The sequence below is a fragment of the Lathamus discolor genome, chromosome Z, assembly GCF_037157495.1.
Source record: "Lathamus discolor isolate bLatDis1 chromosome Z, bLatDis1.hap1, whole genome shotgun sequence".
Lineage (NCBI taxonomy): Eukaryota > Metazoa > Chordata > Aves > Psittaciformes > Psittacidae > Lathamus > Lathamus discolor.
The window spans coordinates 16,301,041-16,320,579 of NC_088909.1; positions in this window are offsets into that span (position 1 = coordinate 16,301,041).

The window sequence follows — 19,539 nt, forward strand, 5'->3', positions numbered from 1 at the left end:
TTCTAAAGCAGCAATCAAAGTGACCCAGTGAAGAACAACCCAGAAAATGCCACAGTAGTCTTGCTTTGTAACTGTAGGTTTATGGCCAGCATTCTTTCACATACTTTCCTGAGGTAGCAAGCAGGAGGATGGAGATAACAAAAGATAGCTAGAAACATGGGAACGGCATGGTGCCTATAGTATTCTCATGTTCACATTGAGTGACAGAAAATGTTTAGTGTGCTTCCACAAACTCTTGCTTAATAATCCACTAGAGGGAGCTTATGTATTACCTCTGCTAAGCTAATCATGTCAAAGCTTGCTTCTGCATAATTAACAAATTATGAGGGGAATACCTACACTGCTTTCTTTTCTCCACCTGTTTTGGAGCTTAGAAAGGGCATTTCTGGAGTGTCCAGTTCTAACCAGAACAGATATTTGCTTTACTCAAGTGGGAGCAGCACCCTCATTGGCATTAGCTGAGATTCACCTTCCCCATTGACATACTCAGACTTGAGTGAAGATACACACCTACAATGGAAAAGCATTAGCAAGGTTTAACTTTATCTTCTGTCTTCGCCTACTTCCATTTTGACTGTAAAATAATAATTAAGTCTCTATGATTAAACAAGCAAACAACCTGGGTTGCAGATGTTGCTTCCTTTCTATTTCAGTAGGACAAGGCCTTCAGCGCTGTGTTTGTCTAGGGCTGCTTGCTCTCCAAGGGAAAACTGTCTCCTTACTCTGGGAGACAGTTGATATAAAAATTGGTATCCTTCACAGTATTTAACATGAAAACACGTTCAAGTATTTCCTATAATGTTAACTAATTAAAGATAGATTTAGCTCTGTCATATCAGTAATATAAACTTTTGTTTAATAGCAAAGATGCACTTGCAATTGCAATTCTAGCCAAATCTAGAGATAACACAGTTTCAAGCTACATACACACATGGTACAGTCTAGCTAAGTAGTCAGATATACTATCAAAAAGCTTATCATAAAACTTGAAATTGCTGTATCCTTTACACTCATTTTGTTGCCTTTTCTTTCTATTTTTCTGTTGGAATAGAAAACTTATGACTACACTTCAGCTGTCACCAGCTTTCAAGGTTATACTGATAGGAATGAGAAACATATTCCTAATCTGCATACCAATGCATTGAGAATGCAAAGGCAGGCTTTTTGCCATTGAAGGGATGATGATAAGGTCTTAAGTCTTTTGAATTTCTTCTGTTGTACTTGTATTATCATATGATTTCTTAAGCTTGGAATGAATATGTAAATTTCTTGCCACTGACTTGCTCCAAAATAACGGACATTAAACTTGCACAGTGGCAATTCAGAGTGTAAAATTGATTAATATTTGTTTTCAAAATGACATGCAATGATGTATGGATCCTTTTACAACTTAAATTAATACTTTAAAGAGATGAATGGTCTCTACAGAGGATGTTAAAGTTCAAGCTGAAAAATTTACATATTTATATTACAACCAACTGATAATAATTGTCGAAACAGAATGTAATGTGGTTCGTTTTTCATTTTAATCTGGTTGTACTCAAACACAGGACCTCATTAACTTCCAGCAACTAATACAGCATTATCAGTCCCCATAAAACAGGCTTGGCTTGAATTTTTGAATTTCAAAGACTATTTCCAGCAGTGAATCACTGTTAAACACTGGGTCAGCCACTACCATGTGAACTCTGTGTCATATGCCATAGAAGCACAAAAGTTACCCAGGCTAAAGTGCTTCAGAATCCCATGGCCAGTTATCTACCTGCTACCTGATGTTTGGAGTCAATATTAAAGTAAGCTATAGACATCTTGCCCTTGATGGCTCACTCAGAGACAGAATGGTTTTGCTCTAAATGAACAAAGTCAGGAAATGCAACTTCATTCACTTCCTAGGTTAGGTAATGTTCTTTAACAGTAACAAAAGACCTTTCTTTAAGATAGAGTTTTGTATAAGCAAAATGCACAACTTTGGACAGAGCAAGTAAGAGAATGCTGAACATTTTGAGGATATAGCCTATGTAAATACTGTTCTATTTGGATTTAAATATCAATAACAATAGAATAAGTAGTATATTGCTGTTTCAAAGAGAGACACAGAAACCAAGCATCCTATCAACATGTCTTAGTGCATTATAGGCATTCTCATACCAAATTATTAGGAAAATGTACATCTGTAGAAAAAAGAACAGTAAGCAAATAACTTCACAGCTCTGTGAATTTCTTGTGAGATGGATACTGAATCTTCTAATAATGGTGCTTATTTCTTTCGTTAAAAGTTGAAGGCTATAAAAAGAGAGGAAGTAGTGTTTACAGTGCACCCTCTTCAACTTTTTTAATTTTTCCATATAAGTATCGATAAAGGATAGTGTGTTTAGCTTATTTCTATGGATAAAATTACTTTGAAGGAAATAAGAAACTATTTTTTTTTTCTATATTATTTCATATTTTAACAGTTAATCTGAACCAATCTGTGGTTTTGAAATTCACTGGCCTAAGAACTCACATTGATCAATCTCTTCAAGAATTCTGGTGTATGGCCCGTCTGGTAGGATGGGAGAGCAAATGTAAATTTACTTTAATACTGTAACAGCTGCACATAACTAAGGACTGCTCTTCGCTCAGTTGGCAATATTTGGAGTATAGATGCATTTGCAATCTCCCAAGTATATTCCTACAGAGAAGAGAGCAACATTACTAAACTAACTTCCTAACATCTAACATCTGGTAGCCCAGATGTTGTCTTTTAGCAAAGACCAGGTCAGTTAGGTCAGCCCTATGGCTGCGTTGCACGGTCCTGGGAAAATCCTGAGAGGCTGAGGAAAAGAGGATGAACATTACAGAAATGCTATAAAGAAAGTAAATATATACTTTATAAGTATAAAAGCAATGTTTACTTTATAAGTAAAAATATATATATAGTAAGAATAACAAGAACTTTTATTTAAATAAATAAATAAATTGTTAATACCTGGAATTCTATTATTTCCTATGAAGCCATCCAGACCTCCCATTATAATATCATGAAGAATGTTTTTGTAAATTTTCCTATCAACTGCCCAGTACCTGGAGACAACCCTTTCCAACTGCACAGTGATTAGACATTCAGTTGTTGCAACTTCATAATGTTGTAAAAATGGACTTGTTAGATGCCCCTTGCATAACCAGTCCACAGAATAGCAGTGAGATGGATGACTTTTTGAATTCCCAAGCCTTACTGAATGAAGTATTCTGCTTCCAGGCCATGACAAAACTTAAAAACAAAATCACAAAAAGGGCAGGTAAAGTAATAAAGTCTCTCTTCCAGCATAGCATATGAATTCATCCATCTTACATGGTGGTCACTAAAGTATGACTAAATAATTGATTTGCCATCATGAATAGAATGTACCTTTGTATAGAGCTCTCTCCTAGGATCTGTGCTGTAACATATCCATAACTGACTTGGAGTATAGAGGGGTACATATTCTGGCCACAATTTAGTTGTGAGTAGAACATTACCTAGAACAGTCAAAACTTAAACTGATCAAGGCTTGGAAAAGAATCTCTGAGCAACTTGGTAATAAAATAGCTGAAGAGACAACATGCTTACAAAAGAAAACACTGAATAGGTGGGGGGAAGGGAGGAGAAAACAATACCTCAAGCCAGAAACACTGTATGTGACTCTAAATAATTTAATCACTTAGCAAAATGAGAGAGACAGCATGGACAGTAAACATTAACTCAATGCTTAGGCGAGGAATGGAAAAAAAAACATTGTATATACACAGCACCTCTGATTCATGAATACCTTTCTGTGCTCAATTGCAAACATGATATTACAGAATAGCATAGAGAAAAATAATACGGGCAAGCAACATTTTAGAGTGGTTTCTGAAAAATAACATAGTATCCCTTTGATTAGGAAAGGAAAGCTTAAGGAAGGATTTGTGAGGAGTATGTAAAAACATGCCTCAAACGTGGAGATGATGAATTGAGAATATATAGGCACCATTTCTCATACAACAACACTTAGGGGGCAATCGGTGAAATTACAGAACAGCAGGCATATAGAAATATATATTTATTTACATGTTTATTATTTCATCAAAGCAGACTTCCATAATATATTTGGATGTTAAAAATGTGTTCAGAAGTGACTGGAGAAATTTCAGTCAAAAAAACCTCCATCAGGGCTTATTAAACACAGGGATACAGATGTAAACAGCAGTCTCTGAACTCTGGAAATAGTACAATGAATGTGGTAAGGAAACTTTAATTTGGTTGCTTCAGCCTTTTGCTTTTGCTTTTGTTTTTTGCAAACGTGCAGGAGACAGGATATAAGGCTAGATACTTGCACACAGCATAGTCACTGCTGTGCTCTTACAGACTGAAGGAATGGCACAACGGCAGCAAAATCAAGAATGGGAACACAGGAGTGCTTGTTCTACTTTAATCACAGCTAAGCAGATCACAGAATATTTTGGTTTTCAACCCTACCAAAAATACTGATGAATTTTCTTATTGTAGCAAAAGTCTTAGCCAGTGAAACTGGGCATTTCTAGTGCAAATTCTGGTAATTCCTATGAGGCAATGCGGGCAACTTAAGCCATCAGAAATATATATTTACACATGGAAATTGTTAGCAATACTGCTCTTCTTTTCCCTAGAGACAGCTCCATTGCAACAGAACTTGGAAAACACATGCGCGCACACACACGCACACACAGAGAAACAATCAATAGATGCACTTAGAAAGCCTGTTATACCATGTTGTGCTTCACGGATTTTGATAATATCAATCATAATTGAGTTAGATATAATCCATCTGACTTTCAGTACGCTGGGGTCAGCTGAGGACGCTATGCCTCACTTCACATCAATTACCACATACAGTAAGGTGGTGGTGAGCAATTCCATTAGATAGTTTACAGCTATAAATAATTATATGGCAATAGCAGTAAAGTTGGCTCTTGGGCACAATACAGAATCATGAATTTTCATTTACTTGTATCTCAGAAGCTGTTAGGCCTACTGGCTTGAAATGTGAACCCTGATTAGGTATATCAGTCTTTCTATTAATACTATATGTGTAGGTGGTAGGTGGCTTTGAATGAACATTTTATGCTTTCTTTTACTTCCTGAGAATATTTTCATTACAAATATGACCACATGATACATAAAGACTGATCAGAAATTGCTATGTCAAAGCAAACCTGGTCTCATGCTCCTTTAATATCCTGTTCCATTTTTCATTCAGTTTAGGGTCTGTCCTGTCCAAGTCTCTAAGGGATTTCAGTAAGATGCTTTTTGCATTCTGTATAATAAATTCTCAGTGATTTGAAAACATACAGAGTAAAGCAAGTTTATTAATCAGAAGAATAGTACAGAAAAGTTGCAAAAAAATCAGAGAATTTTACTTCCTTTCTTTGGCTGGATACCTGTTCCTTTTAGAATAGAATCATAGAATTATAGAATAGTTAGGGTTGGAAAGGACCTTAAGATCATCAAGTCCCAACCCCCCTGTTACGGGCAGGGACACCTCACACTAAACCATGTCACCCGATACTGTTATTTATGACATATTCTATGTTTTAAGAGCATCAGTCAACAGAGATGGGGTCAACATAGATATGAAGTCAGATTAGGAATAAGGTAGGAGCATGGGAAGGAGTTTAGGTGATTTGAATTTGAAAATCAGAAAAGAACCAGGTGGAGGGACACCTAAGGAAGGCTGGATAAGTACCAGAAGAACAGGGTGATGATGAAGTGAAGTACAATTTAAGAAACCCAGTCTTCCTAAAACATAGGGAGTTATCTCTATGGCCAATAAAAATGCAATAAAATTCACTTGAAGTTTTAAAAGCAACATGGAAGAGGGGGCTGGGAGAAGTGAAGATTCAAGATGGTCTGAGAATTAGATTAATAATTTGCCTTAAAAACCCCACCTACTTATAAAAAATTTATAATCAAACCTTTTCCTAAAGGTGATGAGTGTTGGTGGGGTTTCCATGTACACTCCTGTGACATGGATAAGAAATGAAATATCCTAATGAAGTAATAAATCTGGATGTTTTTCTACATTTGAACTATACAGAATTTTTCAGGAACATCTGCTATGTATAACAAAGCTTTTATAGAGTAAGAATTTGGTTCAAAAGGAGCAAAGAATCACAGGCTTCCAGGGCTTGTCCATATTCTTGACACTTTCAAATATCAAGCTTTACACTGTCTTAGAGAGAGTGTCTTGCTGAAATAATGCTGAGACTCTCTGCAGAACTAGCATGCTGTGATTCATTGATATTTGTCTTATCAGAAGGTGGACAAGGCTGTGAAATTGAAACATGTCTGGTCTGTGGTCATTTGCTTATGTACAACATATTTCTGTCAAGAAGCAAGCAGTCACAGCTAGCAGCTTCTGCCATATATCATATTCCACCACTGATCACAGAATGAATATAGGAACATGCTATGTTCTCTCCTAGAGATTTCTGGGATGGAAAGAGGCAAATGTCACTGGTAAGCTTATTTTCAGAAATGAGTATGCCACAAGCAGGTGCTGTAGAGCACTCACACAGAATGCTATGAGCAGCTTACAAAGACGCTGGGGCTGGAGGTGCTGTGCAGGAAACAAGGTAGGGAAAAATGGTGCTAGGGTAATGACAAGAATCAAGTCCAAGAGTGCTGATGTGAAATGGGGTAGACATGACTATGTGACACGAGGAGGGATTCAACAGTCAAGAATAGGAAAAAAAAAAGATGCCCCATCAGCAAGATACTTCCAAAAGATTTAGATTTTAGGAAAGAATCTTTCTCTTTCTTCGTCCCTGACCTGAAGACCAATTGTGAAAATTACTAACATTTTGAACAGTAAGGAAAATCAAAACATTCATAACCTGAGAAAGAATTAATCTAGAAAAAAGTCTTCTAACTAGGAGGAAGATTAAATGCATTAATAGATGCATTAGATAGAAGTGCAATAGATGTCATAGATGTTTGAACAAGAGTTAATGATTTAAAAGAGAGGCATTTGGTTGTACCAAAGGAACACATAGGTGTCATTAATACTAGATGAATCACTAAAAAACCATCTAAATAAAAATGGGAAGGTTTGCTGTATGATCAAGTAAGAACTGTATTCTTAATTAGGATTTGATAGGCTGGATCTAATTTTAGTAATGCAACCTATGTAAAAATTAGCACCCATGGCTTTGGGAGGCCAAGGTTGCAGCCTGTATAGCAGAATCTTTGCTGATACTTAACCTAGTATTTAACAGCATGAATTGAACTGCAATCAAGAAGGAGCCTGATTTCTGTTCTAAATTGGTGTTTAGCAGCATGATATGAAAAGCAGTCAAGGAAGAACTCATAGCATTTTCTAGGGGGAGTAAATGGATAGTTTCCAACCTCATTACACAAAATATTTGTAGCGGTTTAAATTAGATTGGAAAAGATCCCGAATTATTTGAACATGAGATCTGTGGAAGGAGAACTTTCTAAGTATGTTTTACAGCAGAAACCTGCACAAATGTAAATGTTCTAGTAAAAACTTTGCTCTAGGTGTGTCTTTTCTGATTTTTTACATTGTAAAAGGAAAACAATCTGAAAAGGCACTGTAGTATAACAAGCAAGTATTTTGTGGCTGTTGTTTTTTTCCACTCTGTTCTTCCATTAATTTCTCAGCCCTATAACATGCTGCAACACCTGTATGGGTCGCAGGTATGGTTGTTGGTTTTTCAGAAAACTATAATGTTTCCCAGAAAAATTGCAACACATCTTTATAAGAAACTTATATTACCTTGTGTCATAGATCAGTTTCTGATGCCACTGTTCAGAGGGTTAAAGAGCATAGCACAAAGTAATCATCCCTAGGCATAATTACTTACCATGAACCTGATGCGCTGTGCATCATCCCAGTTGGCACTGTTTTCCCTGTAATTATGTTATCAATCAGATATTATACTCCAAAGCTGATATTTCATAATATTCTTACCATTGAATATTTTAACAACCACCTTCTGCACTGATTTTTTATATTTTGTGTTTGTCTCATGTTTTATTTCATCTTCTTCCTCAATCACAGCCAACGGTCAATTTAAAGATCTGCCTACCCAGCCTGTTGCCATACCTCTGCATATTCATGAGTAAAATCTTTCCATATCCACATGGCAAACCTTTCAAACTGTCATAAGGAAGAAATAATCACCTTTTCTTTAAAATCTAACAAAGCCCACCAGAGCTGTGTTCTTTGTATAATAGTTAACATTGTCACTAGTAATCAATTTATTTTAATGGTAAAGACAGTATTCTCATGACAAGTCAAAGACCTTTGGAAACAGTACATCTGTGCCTGCTATTTAAGCACACACAGACACAAAGAAGCAGAATATATTAGAAACAAAAAATATGTCAGCTTGTATAATGGTCCCATTGTTTGCTCCACCAGAGAGGGATTGTGCCATAACATATGACGCTGAATGTGCTTTTCTTGTTCTCCAGCCTTCATAATAAAGTATTTGATGCAAATACTCTAATCACACGGAGAAGATGCGGATGTTAGTTGTCCTTCCTTTCATTGCTATCCCTTCTGCCTCAAGAAATTTACTTTTATAAATATTAAAAGAACCAAGAAACAAATTGATGGAATCCTGCTTTAATGTGTTACTTTTAATAGCAGGTGCTCGCTTCATACTTGCCTCAATATAAGCCCGCTCTGCGAGACACTGAAGCTACATTATGGTAATGTTCAGTAAATGACACCTGTCTTGGGGCTTCACCATTAGGTTGCTTAATTATTTTCTATATGATAAAACAGAAGAGGCAAGGAAAGGCACAGAGACTAGCATACACCCTATGCAAATATATTAAATTGCTCTGTATAGCACTGTAACAGTATGTGGCTCTGTGCAGCATTTCCTAATGAATAGTGCCCATGATTTACAGAAACTAAAGTGGGTTTCTAGGAAGAGGTGGATAGGTCAGTTCACTCTTTTATAACACTTCTTCCTGAGCAGGGGAAGTCTAAGGTGCAACTTCAAACACACAAAGTGACCTTAAGTAACAAGGAGCATACTGACCCTTAATTATGCTGCATGGACCCTAGAATTATCCAGCGGTAAACTAACTCATCCAATTCAATATTTCTTTTTCTTCTCACTCATTTATCGGTGCTTGATAAAGAATGGGAAACAACTACCCACAAGAGAGGGAAAAGGGCAGTAATAACCGTGGAGAGGACTACAGCTTGCCACGGGGGCCAGAGGCAGAAAGGCTTCACAGGTACTCCCCAGATGCACTGTAGGCAGTGACAGAAAGTGACATTCTCTATAGACAGACAAGCTGCTTGGCAAGCCTGCCTTTTCTCTGGCTGTGCACATAGCTCTGCACTAACTGCTTGAAAGTTGCTCAACTTTCTGTAATGGGAAAAAGGGGCCCTCCAGGAAACAAACAAGACAGGGGTGCATTCTTTTACCACAGCATACTTTGTGTACAGGTACACAACGATTCTGTCAGAAGCAGCAGACTCAATCCTAGTACCTACTGTTGCACATCTCATGAGAGTTTTGCAGCAGTTTTCTGGATTACACAAGTTTCCAGACTTCCACTTTGACACACCTAAACAGTTTCTTCCTGAGTCATTCAGTATGAATATGCTAGATCTTTTCTGTCTATCCGGAGCTGGAATGAAATGACAGGGCAAGTAGACACTCATCTGTTTTCCCTTTCTGGGCACTCATTAATTGGGCTATTGCACGCATGTCTACATGGGAGTACTACGTGTGGTTAAGAAGCACATAGGGCTTAGAAAATCCATGGCTTCCATGTTAAATATCAAATTTCATACTTTTTCCCTTATGGAAACCAAGGAGACTTCATGTGTGAGTCAGCTACTGCAGAGTACACTAAGAACAACATTAAACCATCACTAATTAAACTGAATAGACTAAATATTGCCTGCTGCAGCATGCAGCCACTATGAAACACCAGAAATAAAATCAGAGATGCAATTAAAAAGGCCTGTTAAGAGTACCTGATATCGTGCATCTAGGTCCATGTGGCCATTAATGTCTGGCATGAGCAGAAGGGGCCTAGAGTGGTTAGTATAATGGTTGAAGCTCCTCGGGACCCATTAACAACCTCTACAACCCTTCCCCCAGACACTGGACAATGTAACAGAATTCCTACATCTCAAAAGCCCCCTCTATAAACAGAGATGAAATCTGAATATTCAAACCTCCAGCCCTCCTGCTGAGCACAGCTGAGCATGCTGCAGCTTAACTTCAAAGGCAAGAGAGCCATGAGAAAGGAAGCGAGGGCTTGGAGTGCACACTTGACTCAGCACTGGTGCTTGGCTAAGCTAGATGACTATTGTGTGTGCACTATTAAACAGTACTGTAATGTACACAGCAGACCTTCAGCTTTGGAAAAACAGACTGAACATTTGGCTATTCTCACACAGGCTCAAATGCACCTAATTATTACTTGACTATTATTTTGCATTTTAAAAGGCCAAGCCAGCTCTGAATATATCACTGCTATATTATAACTTACTGTGGGTTACGATAGTAATTCAGGCTGTGCAGTGAGAGTCGCATACAAGCTTTCCCTCTGGTATTACAGAGGTTACTTTTTGCTGAGAACAGGTGCTTCACACCATGGGGCTTTTGAATCCTGCAATGTGTGGATGGGACTGTAAAGATACCAACCTCCGCACGCTTGGTCTGTGCAGTGAAGCCAGAGCTGTAAGCTGCTGCTGACTAAGGATGGGAATTCTGATGCCTGGGGCACAAGAAGTTTCAGGCTCACACTGCAATAGCCAAGACTGTGGTGATTTAAAAAAATGCTCAGGGATTTGGAGATCCAACTGCAGTTCCCTGTATTGCTCAATTTCTGAATTCACATCTTCTGTATGCCAAGCAGGTACCCAAACTGGTGGTAGTTCAGAGGATAACCACAAGTGGTAGGTCCTCCTAGCTTAACAATGTTCCAATTTCCTTCTCGCCATCCCATTCTACACCACTGCACTGAAGCAAAAGCATTATTCCTCCAAAGTATTTCCCAAAATTGCATGTTTAAGATTTAGATGGCAATAAAGTAGTATTCTTTTTCAGGGAGTAGGACAAAAAAGATACCTTTATCTGACTGTCTGCTTATGGAATATATCCAGCATTTTCATCTAGCATTCCATGCAAGTATCTTTAGTGAGACCTTAATACACTCGAGTTCATCTCTATTGGCCAGGCACAAAGGAGCCTGAGAGCTTGCTTGTAAAAGTTCAAAAAAGTGCTTGCAGGAGCACTGTTTCTTTCTGAAGGAGTGACCAGATAGCTCCTATTTAAGCAGGATACTGTGAAGAAAATGATTTGCTCATTTTTAGGACTTTTACCATTGCAATTGTTGTTTTGTTGCTAGAACAGTACAGAGCTTGAAGTGTTTGAAATGAACCACATAACTATAATGCAGCCAGATGGTAGCACTGCTGACATCCCTGGCAGACCTATTAAAAGTTGCCACATCTGAGGTGAAGATATTGATTTACCTTTCTTAGTCCTTTAGAAACACCACCAGAACTGTAATCTGCTTGGTTCTGGTGGTGGACTTGTTGCTTCTTTTATCCTTAATAGGAACACAACTATTTGTCTTTGGGTCACTCACAATTTCTGCTCTCTCTCTGGTCTCTCAGACTTATCCCAGTTATGCCCTTTTAGCCAGCACTTTTTAATTATCTCTACTGCAAGCCTCATTCTAAAATATAAAAGTATAAGAGAATTTGTGCAATCTATGCCAAAATATTTCAACACACCCTTGTCAGGCTCTAATAGCATCGTTGCCTCTTGCTGAGTGTAGTGGTTCTCTGAAGTCTAGATGGTAGCAATGGAAATGTGGGCTGGTAATACATTGATTGACTCAATTTTTCACTGTCAGTAGAAGCATTTTTATTAAGAAGATATGTTAAAAGTGAAAGGTTTTCAAGAACATGCAGTGAGGTGGATTGCAGTTGGGAAAGCTATCTTTACACACAGAAAGCAGACACGGAAATCTGTTCTCATGGGTATCTTTAAAGAACACAGATCTGTGATTAATCTTACTGGCCATTGTATGTCATATAAATGCCATCAAACTCTCAGCATGTATCTGGCAGTAAAAATACCTGACTGTTATTAAATAAAAAGTGAGGTGATGATGACAGTTTTCCATAGTTCAGCACATTATCTCACGGATCACAGGTTTGGGGCTGAGAAGAGTAGGAGCAGGGCAGAAATGCTTGTTTCAGCTCCTGATCCTGAAAACTTTTAAACCTTAGTCTTATTTAACAGTATGAATTACATATGTGCACAGCTACGTCTGAACTCAGGCACTAAATATTTAATCAGTAAACTATCTAGCTGGCATACAGCTTTGACTCAGTAGTGCATCACTACAACTGTAAACTGAACTGAAAATTCATTTAATCAACAAAGATTCTTTAGCAGAGATTATTTGAATTAAGCAACATGCCAAAACTTCAAGATCTGTTGCAAAGAGAAATATATAACAAGAAGCCTTTGCCTTAATAGAAGAGAATGCATACTTGCAACTAAAGATCCTATGTTGCGCCAAGGAAAATGTACAGCTGCTGTTTCTTTTTCAGTTGCTGCCTACCTTATTTATCCTACTAAGGTTGAACACAACAAACTGAGTGACTATCAAGAAGCTCTGATCTTTTAACACCTCCCACAATTGCTATCTCTAATGGAACTTTGAATGCAGCAAATCAAAGAAAATCTTCACCCATATCTGCTTTCATCAGTATGAAGAAGAGCCAATCTCTCATTGTGTCCACAGCATTTACTAAGACAGCAAGGAGGGAAAAGTGTGTCTGGAAAGATGTTAGTGAGATTGCTACTACATAATTTATAGGGAAGCCATAGCAGCTTTAGTTTTTGAGCTGATCAGTTACTTACATCATGGTTTTGAGATGATTAATACAGTTTTGCTCAGCCAGCCACTATTTGTGCAATGACAGATTAAATATTTATTTTAATTACTACCTATAAACCAAATTTGTTCTGAAGGTGCTGTTAGTATATTTATAAAACATGTTTGATGTTAGCTCAGCTGATTAAAAATTATAGGTAATTAGATGAACAATTTATCACGGTTTTTACTAATTCAAGACATTCTTGGTAATCCTAGCAGACAAAGCAAAGTCTGAATTTCTATGGAGCAAAGACATCCTAATCAAGCCCTCAAAAGTGTTCCATCACATCAGGGATGGGACCTGTGCTGAGAAGAACACTGTCCTGTTAATGGCCAGGCTGGTGTACGTAGATGTACAGGCTACCAGCACAATATATCACTATTCAAATTTTCCAATCTATCATGACATAAAGAAACAATTTTGTAGAGTGAATGTGTGAAGTTCAAGTCTGTTCTTTTATTCGTCACAACAGTGTGACGTTATATTGGTTTTATTTTCCCCAACCTGTCTGACATAGAGCAGTATTCATCTTTTAATAAAATACTCCAAAAGTTAGGGGTATCAGGAGAAACAAGCAAAAATCTCTTTCTCAGTCTGCACAGATTACTTTATTGGGAGTTTTTTGAGATGAAGTCATGATGATGGCAGGTGAGCATTATCTAGACACCTCACATGATATTGTTTCAGAGTACTTCAAATACCTAACTTGAAAGCACATTTTGTTAGAAGTACAATGATACATATTTCCTTGTCAAAAGAGTCAGAAAAAAATTGATTTTAAGAAATTAATCACATTTTACTTTTGTTCTCTTTTGCCTCTAACGATGGAAAAAAGTGTAAATCAAAATGCCTATAGAGCTCAAGAGCTCTAAAAGTTGCCATTACATTTAATGAGAAATCAAAGATATTATTTTTTATAGATTTATTCAAAAACTTTCTCTTAGTCATGGCAGATTACAGAATAAATCCAGGCATATCTACATCCTGAAGGCCAAATGAGAACTCATGAGCGCTAATCCAAATGCAGAATATGTTCCACTGATTTCTGCAGAGGGTTGTTTGGTTTTTTTAAGTACATAAAAACATTGCAAAATAGGTAAAACCACTATGAAATGTTCTTACCCATGTTATTAAAAGGTGCCTCTATAGCCTCATCTAGCTGTTTTTAGAGAGAAAATATTGTTCGCTATTACCTGACTTGTGACTTGGCGTCTCCTCTAATACAACTATCATTTTAGCTTAGCTGAAGCTAAACCAGCTATAGGTTTAATGACCAATTTCTTCCATATCATAAACCATGAGATCGGATGAGGAGTAAAAATTCCATTAAAAATAAAGTATAATTCCTTTTAGTATTGATAATTCTTTTTAGTATTATTTCCTATTTTAAAAGGAAAAACGGAATCTGACAATCAAAGTAAGCCTGTTGCATTTCCCTTGCTCTACTAAATGAAACTATTCTGATACAAAAAGATGAATTAATAATTCCTGTGTATCACCATCAGAGACTGTCTATGGAAAAAAATAACCCTTTTCCATTTGGACTGTGCTGGTAACATTTATTTTACTCTTTCCATCTGGAAACACTGTGGGTATCATGAGAATTGTAGCGAAGCTGATTGGGGTCATGTGTGAGGGCACTGGGATCATAGCCAATGTCACGTCCAGCCTCCCACAGCTTCAACAGCTCCCAGAGAGAGTGTAAGTACAAATCTGTGGCATATTGGGAAATGAGGGTGGTAACAACTGAGGTCAGTGGCCAGTGTTTCAAATAGTCTTGGGAGCAGTGATCAGCTCTTATCAGCAGATATATTGAATGGAGTTTCAATAAGAAGTGGTGTATCCCACAGGAATGATGCTCTAATTCTGTGGCTTTATGAAATTTGAATTAGAAATACATAAACCTTACAAATTGCATGTAGAGAGCCTTCTGTCTTCATCTGCCACAGAAATTACAACAACAGATCTCATGGCTTTTTTTTTTTTTTATTTACTTGTTTAATAGCATTACTGAGAAGAAAATTAGAAGACAATGAAATCAGTATTTTAACTACAGCAAGACTTAGTTTTCCAGTCCCTCAAAGAAAGCCAAATGTGACTAAAATCTATAGCAGTAGGAGTAACAGTAGGCTTTGACACACTCCTCATGCAATGTCTTCCTGAAACTGAAAACTATGGGGAAGATGTGCTGTCTATGCTGCATTTCATATCATAAAACATGAGTTGATTTGTCTCATATGAAATTGGATTCTGTACAGGAACTATGAAACATCATCTCAATTTAGCAAAGATGGTGAATCACATAGTCTAAATGTGCTACTCAAGGTCACACAGAAGATTAGTGAGAGCTGGGACCCGCCACCCCAGACTTTGCTCCAGCTATGCACTTGTTAGAAAAGCTGGAACACAAACAGTGGTACAGTGACTTCAGAGACAGCCATATTCACTGCCTTCCTATATTGAAGTCACCAGAGAACTTTGAGAAGCATCCTTTCCTATAAAAGCCTACAGAATCATGCTAAAAAATCTGTAAGGAGAAAACAGTGCTGAGTAGCAGATGCCTTCTAAAACTTCTCCAAGAGCCTGGCTGTTATGCCACACTTCAGTGTGTTGAACACAGTGCACTAACTGCCCTAACCTATGGGCCAACAAACCCCTGGGAACATACTGAAAACAAGACGCGTCTGAAAGCCCCTCTGATGAACTCAATGTTATGATTACAGTGGAATATAACTTCTCCCACAGAACATTGTGCTCCTGACTCTATTTTATACCACTATCTGGTAGCTGGAGCATTTACCCATGACATGGCAAAATCCAGTCCTTGCTCACCTTGTACTGAGGGTGTTTAGTATCCCTTGGAAGAAAGCTGGCTACACGGTAGCAGGAGGTAGCTGGGTAGAGGTGACACTCTGCAGGGTGCTCTCTGGATTCTAGTTCTGGTTCAGATGCAGAAACCAGTTCTGCTTTCTTTTCCTCTTTTCACTGAGAATCAGTGGATAAAGTACCTAGGCAACTGGACTGGACCATGCAAATCCAAAGCTCCCTGTCCTCCAACAGGGTTTGCATCACTGAGCTTGGATCATTTTCCTTCTTGCTCACACCTTATAAATCATGTGACAAGACAAATGAAACTGAAGCCCTGCAATTTCTGCCCTAGGACTACAGGTATGAACATATGCTCCTCAGGGAATTTGAGCCTATGTATGCTAGTATTCTGGGTTTAGCAGTAGCAGTTTTTTCTCCTTCTTAGTAGCTGATGCAGCGCTGTGTTTTGACTTCCAGCCTGGGAACAGAGCTGATAACACCGATTGTTTTTAATTGTTGCTAAGTAATGTTTACCCTGACTAAGGACTTTGTGAGTCTCATGCTCTGCCAGGGACGAGGGAAGGCCGGGAGGGAGCAGAGACAGGACACCTGACCCAAACTAGCCAAAGGAGTATTCCATACCACAGTACGTCATGCCCAGAGAGGTAACTGGGAGTTACCCAGAAGGGCACGGCCTCTTCGGAGGGGTCGAACTCATTCGGTGGTGGTATTGTATTCTCTTCCCTTGTTATTTTCTCTTATCATTATTATCATTGGTGGTAGCAGTAGTGGTTTGTGTTATATCTTAGTTACTGGGCTGTTCTTATCTCAACCCGTGGGAGTTACATTCTCTTGATTCTCCTCCCTATCCCTCCGGGGTGGTGGGGGGTGGTGGGGGAGAGAAGGAATGAAAGAGGGAGAAAAGGTGGGGGGAGTGAGTGAATGAGCTGTGTGGCTCGGTATAAACCACGACAGCTAGGTCCATGAATCCTACCAAGCCTAGGTATGAGTTACATTAAAGCACACTTATCAGTCAAGATGACAGCTGTTGTAGGCATGCGCAACTGTCCTGCGTTCCACTAGCATCAATTAAGTATACTGTTAAATACACCCAACTTCTCAATAACATTAACTACAGAAAACCACTGATTCTTTAACTGAGGTAGAAATGAATGGGTGAATCCTCCTGCAGAGGAGGCATTTTTCTAATGAAAACAGTTTGATAGCCTCAACTGACATTATGACTTTTTGTTCAGACAAAAGTGAATTCTCTAGGCTAAGGAGTCTGACTAACTGGTACCATTGCCACAGAGGGTATATTACATTTTCACTTTGTCACTATGCAAAGAGCAACCAAAGATTCAACTTTTAATCTTTCCGAAGCCATGAATGTCTTCATTGAATGTAAGTAGGCATGGGATGCATTAGGTCATGCCCTGTCTCAGAACCAACTCGGAAATTACTCAGAACTCTAAATGTTCTTCTTAAAAAGAACCTTTTATGTGATTATTTGTCATTTTACAGTGCCATACATATGTCTATAAACATGTGCATGTATATAAAACTATGCCTGTATACGTGTGTGTGTATGTACATATATATATGTATGAGGGAGAAGTGAATAGAAATCAGCATCTGTGCTTTAGTCTACACCTATACTTTTCACCTCCCCAAAAATACAAGTTGCTGAATCATAGAATCATAGAATAGTTAGGGTTGGAAAGGACCCTAAGATCATCCAGTTCCAACACCCTGCCATGGGCAGGGACACCTCATACTAAACCGCGTCACCCAAGGCTCTGTCCAATCTGGTCTTGAACACCACCAGGGATGGAGCATTCACAACTTCCCTGGGCAACCCATTCCAGTGTCTCACCACCCTTATAGTAAAGAACTACCTCCTTATAGCCAATCTAAACTTCCCCTGCTTAAGTTTGAACCTGTTACCCCTTGTCCTATCACTACAGTCCCTAATGAAGAGTCGCTCCCCAGCACCCTTCAGATACTGGAAGGCTGCTATGAGGTCCAAAGGCTGCTATGAGGTCTATGAAGAGGCAGATCACTCTTGGATTTCTCCCCAGATCATCAGCAACATTACATCATTACACCTTAGTGCTTCAAGAGTAGATGAACATGTCTTCTAGTTAGAATTTCCTATTATTCAAAGGTAGTGTATTGTTAATCACATGCTCTAAGCTTGTAAGCAACAGTGAAATCAGTACACAGCTTTCAGAAAAACATTATCTCATGCTACCCTGTTAAGCTATTTCTGGACTTTAAATTGTGCTTAGACAGCAAAACCACATACATATTTCGTAAGTTGAGAAATTCCTTATTATGTTTTGAGATTTCTTTCGTATAAATTAGATTCTAGTTTAAGAATTTACTTACCCAGTTAAATGTGAGGTTAAGACAGATGGCAAATACAATATGCAATGCACAGTGTGCTGCCAGGTTCCTAGCATGTAAAAGCAGATTCTAATGGGAGTATAACAGACTTGAAAGTGAATAGGTATCAGAGCAGTATTTTTTCAATCTGTTCATTTGCTAGATCCCATTTGATAAGTATGGCAAAATCTGAGAAATGACAAAGGCCAAAATATTTTTCACAGGCATGACCTAACCATTTAACCCCAGCCTGCAAGGAAATGTAGTCAGCACAAGTGTGATGAGTTCCAAAAATTTAGAAATCTTATAAACTAGAGCAGAAATTCTCTTGCCAGGTTTCACTAATTTTAGAACCAAGAGGGAATATTTGAACAAAACATTGTTGACCAATTTGTTAAAAGTTGCTCCAGTTCTCCCCAGTTAAGTGGATAACAGTGTTAACATAATTTATCAGGTATGTTTCACCTAACAGCAAGTTTCTGACTAAAACTGGTTTTGTTTGTTTCAGTTATGAAATGAGTCTTGTAGTTGTAAGAGATCCTACTGCAAATGATGGGGAATGCCTGGTTTGTTCTCGAGAAGCACAGTAGCTTCAATGCTACCAGTTCTGCAGCTTGTGATATAACCATGAAGGAGAAACATGCCTTTGAGGGAAGTAGGCCCAAGTCAGCTTGCATTTGAATGAAGCTTCTAGTTTTCTGCTAATAGAACCAATATAATGAGTACAGAATGGCACAGCTGCAGCTGTGGGAGACCTGCTTCTTTAGGCAAGTCCCGTGTCACTTGCTGGAGCCCAGCTACAGCAGGGGTGTGCATGGGTTTTCCTGCACTTGCCAAGCACACCCAAGACACCCAAGTTTTGGGCGCCAGCTGCAGTGAAGGAAAGTCAGTATTCGTAATTTAATATTCGTAATTACATTGTCTATTTCTACACGAAAAGCTTGCAAATCTGTTTATATCCAGGAGCTACAGATATCCTATGCTGTCACTGGGTTCTTTTGTACCTTTAAGCTGCCCTTTTCCATTCCAAGTGTCATGTCTCTCCCTTCCCCCTCCAGTTCTCTCCCACCTTCTGCTCCCTCTCCCCCAGTTAATATGTTGCATCTTATTTCATGCTGTGACACCATTAGTGGAGTCTAATCTCTTCTCTAAAGTAGAGTATTAGTGTTGGTTGGGGCCACTTATGAGGTCATATGCTCACACAGCACTTATCTGAAGTAAATGCCTTGTAGCTAATCAGGAAAAGGTAACATGCCATCACCCTGCCCATAGCTTCCCAACACACAAATTCCACTCATTTACAGTGAGAGAAACCCCAAGCAGCCCAAGCTTTGTTTTTGCTTTTAAATGACAGAAGCCATAGCCCTTAAGTGACTAGGATGGAATGAGAAGGGAATAAACAATT